The sequence below is a fragment of the Salvelinus alpinus genome, chromosome 34, assembly GCF_045679555.1.
Source record: "Salvelinus alpinus chromosome 34, SLU_Salpinus.1, whole genome shotgun sequence".
NCBI lineage: Eukaryota > Metazoa > Chordata > Actinopteri > Salmoniformes > Salmonidae > Salvelinus > Salvelinus alpinus.
This window is the reverse complement of record NC_092119.1, coordinates 17,093,965-17,103,231: the sequence shown is the minus strand read 5'-3', so window position 1 is coordinate 17,103,231 and position 9,267 is coordinate 17,093,965.

Below are 9,267 nucleotides of genomic sequence, written 5' to 3'. Positions count from 1 at the left end.
CCGTAGGGATGGTGCCAGGTTTCCTCCAGACGTGGCACTTGGCATTCAAGCCCAAGAGTTCAATCTCAGTTTCATCAAACCAGAGAATCTTGTTTCTCATGGTCTGAGAGTCTTTATGTGCCTTTTGGCAAACTCCAAGCGGGCTGTCATTTTACTGAGGAGTGGTTTCAGTCTGCCCACTTTGCCATAAAGGCCCTATTGGTGGAGTGCTGCAGAAATGGTTGTCCTTCTGGAAGGTTCTCCTATCTCCACAGAGGAACTCTAGAGCTCTGTCAGAGTGACCATCGGGTTCTTGGCCACCTCCCAGATCAAGGCCCTTCCCGGGCGGCCAGCTCTAGGAAGAACCTTGGTGGTTCCAAACTTCTTTGATGTAATAATGATGGAGGCCACTGTGTTCTTGGGGACCTTCCAATGCTGCAGACATTTTTTGGTACCCTTCCCCAGATCTGTGCCTCGACAAAATCCCGTCTCGGAGCTCTACGGACAATTCCTTGGACCTCCTCCTTGTTGTAGAAACATCTCAAGGAGGATCAATGGAAACAGGATGCACCTAAGCTCAATTTCAAGTCTCATAACAAAGGGTCTGAATATTTGTAAATAAGGTATTTCTGTTTGAATTTTTTAAATAAATTTCCAAAAATGTCAATAAAAACTGTTTTTGCCTTGTCATTATGGGCTATTGTGTGTAGATTGATGAGGGAAAAAATATTTGATCCATTTTATAATGAGGCTGTAACGTAACAAAATGTGGAAAAGGTCAAGGGATCTGAATACTTTCCGAATGCACTGTATGGTGAGCAATATGTTTGGACCTGTAGGGACTGACGCCGGAGAAGAGAAGCAGGTACGGGGAGTCGACATTTAGTCAGGAACAGACAGGTAACAGAACAGGAACAGCGTCAGCACACGGGTAAACAACGACAAACGACGATTAATGCTGAAGCAGGGAACAGAGCGGGGAACCAGACATATATAGGGATGGTAATGACAGAGGTGATTGAGTCCAATAATCGCTAATGCGCGTGAAGGGGTAAGGCAGGTGTGCGTAATGATGGTGGCAGGAGTGTGCAATGCTGGGGAGCTTGGCGCCCCTCGATCGTCAGGGTGGAAGAGCGGGAGCAGGCGTGATAGGACCATGGAATCGCAATAAAATCACAGGATTGAATCACAATGCATATAGAATCGTGAGAATCGCAATGCATCATGATAATATCGTATCGTGAGGTCCCTGGCAATTCCCAGACCTACTACATACACCGTAGACATGTACATATTTTACACACAAACACACAAACACAGAAGTCAGCTTAGACATATACGGCTTAGAAGCCCACCTCCATCAGCAGCAGATTTGAATTTAGAACGGAAAATGACCTGCCGCCAAAACACTTCTCCAGTAAAGGTACAAATACTTCCCTGCTCCTTCACTATACACTGACTGCAGTAAACTGTGTGTGTGTGTGTACATGCGTGTGTGTTGTTACGTGCTTGCGTGTCACACTGTGATTGCGTCTATTTAATTGCTGGGTTAGGAGATGAGCATTGCCTAATGAGTAATTATGACACGGCTGCATCGCTCCGGCCAATCACCACCTCTCTGACCTTTAGTTACTTCTCATCACCACACCATCACTGTCGGCAACGGTTACCAGGCGGCAACAGTAAGCTTGTTTCTCCTGAACCGGAGCAGAAACCATGCCTGTTCTGCCTGCTGTGATGCTAATAGTGTGGTAGTGAAAATGAAGCTCTCATATGCAAAAGTAATGTTTTATCGTTTTTATAATAAGATATCTTAAGTCTAAGATTGGAATTCCACTTACACTGACGTCAGTAATTTGAGAGGCAATTACATGACAATCTTCTTGACAAACACACACACACACACACACACACAAAGTGAGGATAATGAAGTGGAGAAGAGGAGAGGTTGAACAAATGGAGAGAAGAGAGAGAGAGAGCAGAAAAGAGAGAGAATCCGTAACTGAGACCAGAGGAGCCTTCAGGGGAGGAATGTACTGGAGGAAGACTGTCTCATGTCTGTCTGAGACGCAGAACTTCTCCTGAAAGGACCTGAGGCAAGGACAGACAGCATTTAACACAAAGATATATAACCCTTTGTCTATGACAATATCTCTCACTGTGTTTCGCCAAGGCAGAGGGACATTTTACAATAAACTTCTCTCAATGTTCACGAAGATAGACAGGCACTTACAAATATACTTCTCAGTTTGCACAAAGACAGAGGACGATTGACAATATGCCTGACTGTCTATGTGCCGAGTTGTTACTGAGCTGACCTTTGACCTTGTCCTCAGAGACCCAGCATTGTGTAGTCAGTTTTATTCAAGCCACTGTCTCACACAATATAGCAGTATTTAGCCATGTCTGGTTTAGCTGTCTGCTATTGACCTTTCTGTGAACCCATATGAACCTCTTGGGTAAAAAAAATATATGTTTGAGTCTGAAGTCTTAGGGGGAAAAACAACTTCAGGGCAACTGTCTGGTTGTCTCGGTTATTGCTAAACTACCAACTCGGGTAGAATAACCTCAGTCCACAAGTAAGTCACATTAAGTGAACCCTTGGCTTTAGATCTGTACTTGTGTAAGATGGAGGTGGGGGCAGGGATGAGAGTAGATGAGAGAGGGGAGGAGAAAACTGGTGAGAGGAGAGCAGGGGAGAAGATAAGATTATGAGTGAAACAGAGGGAGACGAAACAGAGGGAGAAGAGAGAGATATTGTGTGAGGACAAGGATGAGAGGAGAGAGATGGAGGGAGAAGAGGAGAGAGATATTGTGTGAGGACAAGGATGAGAGGAGAGAGATGGAGGGAGAAGAGGAGAGAGATATTGTGTGAGGACAAGGATGAGAGGAGAGAGATGGAGGGAGAAGAGGAGAGAGATATTGTGTAAGAACAGGGATGAGAGGAGAGAAGGAGGGATAGAAAGAGAGAACAGTACTGATATTGTGAGAGGAAGATGTTGGAGACGGTAGCTTGTCAGCTGTGTCTGTTAAGAGCCGGAACTCACAGCGACGTGTATGTGTGTGTGTGTGTGTGTGTGTGTGTGTGTGTGTGTGTGTGTGTGTGTGTGTGTGTGTGTGTGTGTGTGTGTGTGTGTGTGTGTGTGTGTGTGTGTGTGTGTGTGTGTGTGTGTGTGTGTGTGTGTGTGTGTGTGTGTGTGTGTGTGTGTGTTTGCATGCACATTTGGCTGTAAAATTGTACTCTCGTTGAGCTGTGCTGGTTCATTCCTGTACATAATGTAAACTTGGCACACCAAGCTTCTACACACTCTTTTTCGTAGTGGCTGGTGTCAGACACACACAGCTGTTCACAGACACATAACGTCCAATAAAACACACACAGATCAAATCCTATGTAAACTATGCAGTAGAAACTGAACAAGATGGTCCTTTTAATTAAACATGGCATGTTGTCCAATCCTGAGGACCTTTGAGTGTGTAGAGTACACCCTAACTCAGTGTTACTAGACCCTAACTCAGTGTTACTAGACCCTAACTCAGTGTTACTAGACCCTAACTCAGTGTTACTAGACCCTAACTCAGTGTTACTAGACCCTAACTCAGTATCACTAGACCCTAACTCAGTGTTACTAGACCCTAACTCAGTATCACCAGACCCTAACTCAGTGTTACTAAACCCTAACTCAGTGTCACTAGACCCTAACTCAGTGTCACTAGACCCTAACTCAGTGTTACTAGACCCTAACTCAGTGTTACTAGACCCTAACTCAGTGTTACTAGACCCTAACTCAGTGTTACTAGACCCTAACTCAGTGTTACTAGACCCTAACTCAGTATCACTAGACCCTAACTCAGTGTTACTAGACCCTAACTCAGTATCACCAGACCCTAACTCAGTGTTACTAAACCCTAACTCAGTGTCACTAGACCCTAACTCAGTGTCACTAGACCCTAACTCAGTGTTACTAGACCCTAACTCAGTGTTACTAGACCCTAACTCAGTGTCACTAGACCCTAACTCAGTATCACTAGACCCTAACTCAGTGTCACTAGACCCTAACTCAGTGTTACTAGACCCTAACTCAGTATCACTAGACCCTAACTCAGTATCACTAGACCCTAACTCAGTATCACTAGACCCTAACTCAGTATCACTAGACCCTAACTCAGTGTTACTAGACCCTAACTCAGTGTCACTAGACCCTAACTCAGTATCACTAGACCCTAACTCAGTGTTACTAGACCCTAACTCAGTATTACTAGACCCTAACTCAGTGTTACTAGACCCTAACTCAGTGTTACTAGACCCTAACTCAGTGTCACTAGACCCTAACTCAGTGTTACTAGACCCTAACTCAGTATCACTAGACATTAACTCAGTGTTACTAGACCCTAACTCAGTGTTACTAGACCCTAACTCAGTGTCACTAGACATTAACTCAGTGTTACTAGACCCTAACTCAGTGTTACTAGACCCTAACTCAGTGTTACTAGACCCTAACTCAGTATCACTAGACATTAACTCAGTGTTACTAGACCCTAACTCAGTGTCACTAGACATTAACTCAGTGTTACTAGACCCTAACTCAGTGTCACTAGACATTAACTCAGTGTTACTAGACCCTAACTCAGTGTTACTAGACCCTAACTCAGTGTCACTAGACCCTAACTCAGTGTTACTAGACCCTAACTCAGTATCACTAGACATTAACTCAGTGTTACTAGACCCTAACTCAGTGTTACTAGACCCTAACTCAGTGTCACTAGACATTAACTCAGTGTTACTAGACCCTAACTCAGTGTTACTAGACCCTAACTCAGTGTCACTAGACCCTAACTCAGTGTTACTAGACCCTAACTCAGTATCACCATACCCTAACTCAGTGGTACTAGACCCTAACTCAGTGTTACTAGACCCTAACTCAGTATCACTAGACATTAACTCAGTGTTACTAGACCCTAACTCAGTATCATCAGACCCTAACTCAGTGTTACTAGACCCTAACTCAGTGTCACTAGACCCTAACTCAGTGTTACTAGACCCTAACTCAGTATCACTAGACATTAACTCAGTGTTACTAGACCCTAACTCAGTGTTACTAGACCCTAACTCAGTGTCACTAGACATTAACTCAGTGTTACTAGACCCTAACTCAGTGTTACTAGACCCTAACTCAGTGTCACTAGACCCTAACTCAGTGTTACTAGACCCTAACTCAGTATCACCAGACCCTAACTCAGTGTTACTAGACCCTAACTCAGTATCAGTAGACCCTAACTCAGTGTTACTAGACCCTAACTCAGTGTTACTAGACCCTAACTCAGTGTTACTAGACCCTAACTCAGTGTTACTAGACCCTAACTCAGTGTTACTAGACCCTAACTCAGTGTTACTAGACCCTAACTCAGTGGTACTAGACCCTAACTCAGTGTTACTAGACACTAACTCAGTGTTACTAGACCCTAACTCAGTGTTACTAGACCCTAACTCAGTGTTACTAGACCCTAACTCAGTGGTACTAGACCCTAACTCAGTATCACTAGACCCTAACTCAGTGTTACTAGACCCTAACTCAGTTTCACCAGACCCTAACTCAGTGTTACTAGACCCTAACTCAGTGTTACTAGACCCTAACTCAGTATCACTAGACATTAACTCAGTATCACTAGACCCTAACTCAGTGTCACAAGACACTAACTCAGTGTTACTAGACCCTAACTCAGTGTCACTAGACCCTAACTCAGTGTTACTAGACCCTAACTCAGTGTCACTTGACATTAACTCAGTGTTACTAGACCCTAACTCAGTATCACCAGACCCTAACTCAGTGTTACTAGACCCTAACTCAGTATCACTAGACCCTAACTAAGTGTTACTAGACCCTAACTCGGTGTTACTAGACCCTAACTCAGTATCAGTAGACCCTAACTAAGTGTTACTAGACCCTAACTCAGTGTTACTAGACCCTAACTCAGTGTTACTAGACCCTAACTCAGTATCACCAGACCCTAACTCAGTGGTACTAGACCCTAACTCAGTGTTACTAGACCCTAACTCAGTGTTACTAGACCCTAACTCAGTGTCACCAGACCCTAACTCAGTGTTACTAGACCCTAACTCAGTGGTACTAGACCCTAACTCAGTATCAGTAGACCCTAACTCAGTGTTACTAGACCCTAACTCAGTATCACCAGACCCTAACTCAGTGTTACTAGACCCTAACTCAGTGGTACTAGACCCTAACTCAGTATCAGTAGACCCTAACTCAGTGTTACTAGACCCTAACTCAGTGTTACTAGACCCTAACTCAGTGTTACTAGACCCTAACTCAGTATCACCAGACCCTAACTCAGTGTTACTAGACCCTAACTCAGTGTCACTAGACACTAACTCAGTGTTACTAGACCCTAACTCAGTGTTACTAGACCCAAACTCAGTGTTACTAGACCCTAACTCAGTATCACCAGACCCTAACTCAGTGTTACTAGACCCTAACTCAGTGTTACTAGACCCTAACTCAGTGTTACTAGACCCTAACTCAGTATCACCAGACCCTAACTCAGTGTTACTAGACCCTAACTCAGTGTTACTAGACCCTAACTCAGTGTTACTAGACCCTAACTCAGTGTTACTAGACCCTAACTCAGTATCACCAGACCCTAACTCAGTGTTACTAGACCCTAACTCAGTGTTACTAGACCCTAACTCAGTATCACCAGACCCTAACTCAGTGTTACTAGACCCTAACTCAGTGTTACTAGACCCTAACTCAGTGTCACTAGACACTAACTCAGTGTTACTAGACCCTAACTCAGTGTTACTAGACCCTAACTCAGTGTTACTAGACCCTAACTCAGTATCACCAGACCCTAACTCAGTGTTACTAGACCCTAACTCAGTGTTACTAGACCCTAACTCAGTGTCACTAGACACTAACTCAGTGTTACTAGACCCTAACTCAGTGTTACTAGACCCTAACTCAGTGTCACTAGACCCTAACTCAGTATCACCAGACCCTAACTCAGTGTTACTAGACCCTAACTCAGTGTTACTAGACCCTAACTCAGTGTTACTAGACACTAACTCAGTATCACCAGACCCTAACTCAGTGTTACTAGACATTAACTCAGTGTTACTAGACCCTAACTCAGTATCACCAGACCCTAACTCAGTGTTACTAGACCCTAACTCAGTGTTACTAGACCCTAACTCAGTATCACCAGACCCTAACTCAGTGTTACTAGACCCTAACTCAGTGTTACTAGACCCTAACTCAGTGTCACTAGACCCTAACTCAGTGTTACTAGACCCAAACTCAGTGTTACTAGACACTAACTCCATGTCTCTATTGAAATGACTTACTGTTCTCTGGAATAAAGGAATGATCCGTGTGTGTTGGCACACAGCATAGCTGATGGGTTTGTGTGGGTGTGTACGTGTACGTGCAAGGCCAAAAATATCATCAAGGACAACATTCACCCAAGCCACTTTCTGTTCACACCGCGAACATCCAGAAGGCGAGGTCAGTACAGGTGCATCAAAGCTGGGACCGAGAGACTGAAACACAGCTTCTATCTCAAGGACATCAGACTGTTAAAATAGCCATCACTAGGACATTAGAGGCTGCTGCCTATATACATAGACTTGAAATCACTGGCCACTTTAATAAATGGAACACTAGTCACTTTAATAACGTTTACATATTTTGCATTACTCATCTCATATGCATATACTGTATTCTATTCTACTGTATCTTAGTCTATGCCGCTCTGACATTTCTCATCCATATATTTATATATTCTTAATTCCATTCCATACTTAGATTTGTGTGTATTGGGTATATGTTGTAAAATTGTTAGATACAGTTGAAGTCGGAAGTTTACTTACACCTTAGCCAAATACATTTAAACTCAGTTTTTCACAATTCCTGACATTTAATCCTAGTACAAATTCCCTGTCTTAGGTCAGTTAGGATCACCACTTTATTTTAAGACTGTGAAATGTCAGAATAATAGTAGAGAGAACGATTTATTTCAGATTCTATTTCTTTCATCACATTCCCAGTGGGTCAGAAGTTTACATACACTCAATTAGTATTTGGTAGCATTGCCTTTAAATTCTTTAACTTGGGTCAAACGTTTCGGGTAGCTTTCCACAAGCTTCTCCCAATAAGTTGGGTGGATTTTGGCCCATTCCTCCTGACAGAGCTGGTGTAACTGAGTCAGGTTTGTAGGCCTTGCTCACACACGCTTTTTCAGTTCTGCCCACAAATTTTCTTTAGGATTGACGTCAGGGCTTTGTGATGGCCACTCCAATACCTTGACTTTGTTGTCCTTAAGCCATTTTGCCATAACTTTGGAAGTATGCTTGGGGTCATTGTCCATTTGAAAGACCCATTTGTGACCAAGCTTTAACTTCCTGACTGATGTCTTGAGATGTTTCTTCAGTATATACACATAATTTTCCTCCCTCATGATGCCATCTATTTTGTGAAGTGCACCAGTCCTTCCTGCAGCAAAGCACTCCCACAATATGATGCTGCCACCCCCGTGCTTCACGGTTGGGATGGTGTTCTTCGGCTTGCAAGCCTCCCCCTTTTTCCTCCAATCATTACGATGGTCATTATGGCCAAACAGTTCTATTTTTGTTTCATCAGACGAGAGGACATTTCTCGAAAAAGTACGATCTTAGTCCTCATGTGCAGTTGCAAAACGTAATCTGGCTTTTCATGCCGGTGTTGGAGCAGTGGCTTCTTCCTTGCTGAGCGGCCTTTCAGGTTATGTCGATATAGGACTTGTTTTACTGTGGATATAGATAATGTTGTACCTGTTTCCTCCAGCATCTTCACAAGGTCCTTTGCTGTTGTTCTGGGATTGATTTGCACTTTTCACACCAAAGTATGTTCATCTCTAGGAGACAGAACGTGTCTCCTTCCTGAGCGGTATGACGGCTGCGTGGTCCAATGGTGTTAATACTTGCGTACTATTGTTTGTACAGATGAATGTAGTACCTTCAGGCGTTTGGAAATTGCTCCCAAGGATGAACCAGACTTGGTCTTGGCTGATTTCTTTAGATTTTCCCATGATGTCAAGCAAAGAGGCACTGAGTTTGAAGGTAGGCCTTGAAATATATCCACAGGTACACCTCCAATTGACTCAAATTATGTCAATTAGCCTATCAGAAGCTTCTAAAGCCATAACATAATTTTCTGGAATTTTCCAAGCTATTTAAAGGCACAGTCAACTTAGTGTATGTAAACTTCTGACCCATTGGAATTGTGATACAGT